The sequence below is a fragment of the Anastrepha ludens genome, chromosome 2, assembly GCF_028408465.1.
Source record: "Anastrepha ludens isolate Willacy chromosome 2, idAnaLude1.1, whole genome shotgun sequence".
Classification (NCBI taxonomy): Eukaryota; Metazoa; Arthropoda; class Insecta; order Diptera; family Tephritidae; genus Anastrepha; species Anastrepha ludens.
Genome location: NC_071498.1, coordinates 75,351,955 through 75,354,858, shown reverse-complemented (window position 1 = coordinate 75,354,858; position 2,904 = coordinate 75,351,955).

The following is a 2,904-nucleotide window of genomic DNA, read 5'->3' as shown; positions in this document are numbered from 1 at the left end:
GAAGATTAGCAATACTGCTAAACACTTGGGAATGGCATTGAACTCGAAAACGAAATTTACATAGAATCAAAAAAGCTTAAATGGTTAATTAGCATAAACACATTACTTATTTACAATTAAGTTCTAAAGTTCAATTGTGGAGATATACCGTTACTTCAAACATCGGTACAAAGCCAGCGAAATAAGGTGCTAATGAGTGCTTCTTGGTATATAAGGTATACGGATCTGCACAACGATCTGTCGGTGAAGAAGGTCTGTCTTTGCTACAAAGTATGAAAAACGGCTGGAAAGGAACATAAACTCCGAAGCTACAGAACTTAGAGAAGCCTTATATACAAGAAGACTACGAAGAACCAAGCCTCGAGACTTAGTGGTCAACGCATCATAGTTTGGTTTTAAAATTTTTTATTGTTTGTATCAAATATTATGAAATGTTAATATAAGAAATATTATTATATTGAAGGTTGAATTAGTTTTAAAGGTGGCACACAGATGGCGCTATTTATCACTTTATCGCGTTGGCAATACTGAATATATATTCATGACAAAGCCTCATCCCTAGGCTTTGTTTATCAGTATCTGCCATTTCGCTGAAGTATAAACAACGCAGTGTTTTCGTGCTCCGAGTATGTCAACTTTCGTGCCGTCGAAACGCAATTTGCGGGAAGCTTTGCTTTTCTGCTTCAATTTGAAAAAAAAAATACAGCCCAAGCCCGTGAATTGCTGCAGGAGGCCTACCCAGACCATACTCCGTCGATTTCAACATGTGAGTACTGGTTTCGACGATTCAAAAGTGGTGATTTTCACACCGAAGACAAGGAGCGTCTTGGCCAGCCCAAAAAGTTCGAGGACGTGGAATTGGGGGAATTGGTAAACGAGGACTCGTGCCAAACCCAAGAAGAGCTTGCTGAATCATTGGGCGTTGATAAATCAACCGTTTGCAAGCGTCTAAAAGCGATGGGAATGATCCAAAAGCAAGGACATTGGGTCCCATACGAGTTGAAGCTGCGCGACGTCGAACGGCGACTTTTTACGTGCGAATTGCTGATCGAGCGACAAAATCGGAAGGGTTTTTTGCATCGGGTGGTGACTGGCGACGAAAAATGGATCCACTACGATAACCCAAAACGCAAAAAATCATGGGGTTTGCCCGGCCACGCATCAACGTCGACGGCCAAGCAGAATATTCACGGCAAGAAAATCATGCTCTGCATTTGGTGGGATCAGGTCGGCGTCGTATATTTTGAGCTGCTCCAACCGGGCGAAACAATCACGGGGGATCGTTACCGACTGCAATTGATGCGTTTAAGCCGGGCATTGAAAGAAAAACGGCCGGAAACGGTAAAAAGGCACGACAAGGTTATTTTGCAACATGACAACGCTCGGCCGCATGTTGCTCAACCTGTCAAAAAATACCTTGGAACGCTTGGCTGGGAAGTGTTACCCCACCCGCCGTATAGTCCAGACATAGCTCCCTCCGATTATCATTTGTTCCGGCATATGAGTCTCGATTTGGCGGACCAGCGGTTCTCCTCGTACGAGGCTACCAAAATATGGGTTGAGTCATGGATAGCCAAGCAGCGGCCAGAATTTTGGAGAAACGGCATCCGGAAATTGCCCGAAAGATGGGCGAAAGTTGTAGCTAGCGATGGCCAATACTTCGAATAAAATATTTTGTACCGTTTTTTCACAATAAAGCACCAAATCTTCGAAAAAAACCTTTAAAACTAATTCAACCTCAAATAATAAATAAAGCGCTATTTTTATCCTCGGCAAAATCAATTTTTTTTTAATTTTTTGACGAATCTTTGAATTGTCAACTCATTCGGACGATTCAGTCCTCCAAAAAATCATGAGTTTTGCGATATATTTTTCTCAAAGAATGATAATTTTCATAATAATTTCAACACGTTGTTATATCGTGTAAAATTGTACTACTTGATAAATGTCAAGGATAACTTAGAAAAAGGTACTGTCTAGAAATTATCTACTACTGACATCTGGGCACCACTTTTGACAGAGCTTACAAGGTGATTCATGTAGCGGTTTTTAGTCTATGCTATTTTGACATTGACAGCTCTTTCCCGCTAGAAATCTTGAAAGAATGTAACATATCTCCACTGATGAAAATTAATCGCTTTACGCTTGAACAACACTGAAAAATATTATAGGTACATTTATTTTCGAAGCCAGTGTGTAGCCAAATAGTGCGTTTATTGAAAAAAAGTTAAAATTATATTTTCTGGCGAAGCGCATTTTCACCTCGGAGGCTACGTTAAGAAGTAAAACTATCACATCTGGGGATCGGAAAATCCGATTGTGATCGTCCATAAGTGATCTTCTGTGCCGGAAATTGAAGGCATTCCCAGGTCAGACCTTTGGTTTCACAAAGATAGCCCGCCATGCGTGTTATCGGCCGTCTCTATGAAGTCAGTTGACCAACTTACAGCTGAGAATGTTTACTGATTCGAGTAAAGTTATAAAAAAAACTCATTTTATTTTAATTAAAAAATTATGTAGAATGATTGAAGTTTCAGTAAAAGTTAAGCCTTCCAGTTTTCCGAGATTTTAAAGTTCTGACTAGAAAATGTGGTAATTTTAAGCATGATGCTATAGATGAAAATATGTCTCTCAATAAAATTTGCTTTAATGTCATCAAATTGTTAAAATCTTTTACATAACGAGCAGTGGGTGGAAACTCCATAAATTCTCAGAAAAGTCGCTTATAAAGGTCGGGCTTTTCACTCAAAGTTTTTTTTTAATATTCTTAGAGCACAAAAAGGTATTATTTCGCATGGAAATTGTAAAATAAATAAATAAACAAATTCTACCAATTCTATTCTATATGCCTTTCATATACATATATCATGTAGTTGGAGTTGATTGTTTTTATTGCAGCCAACT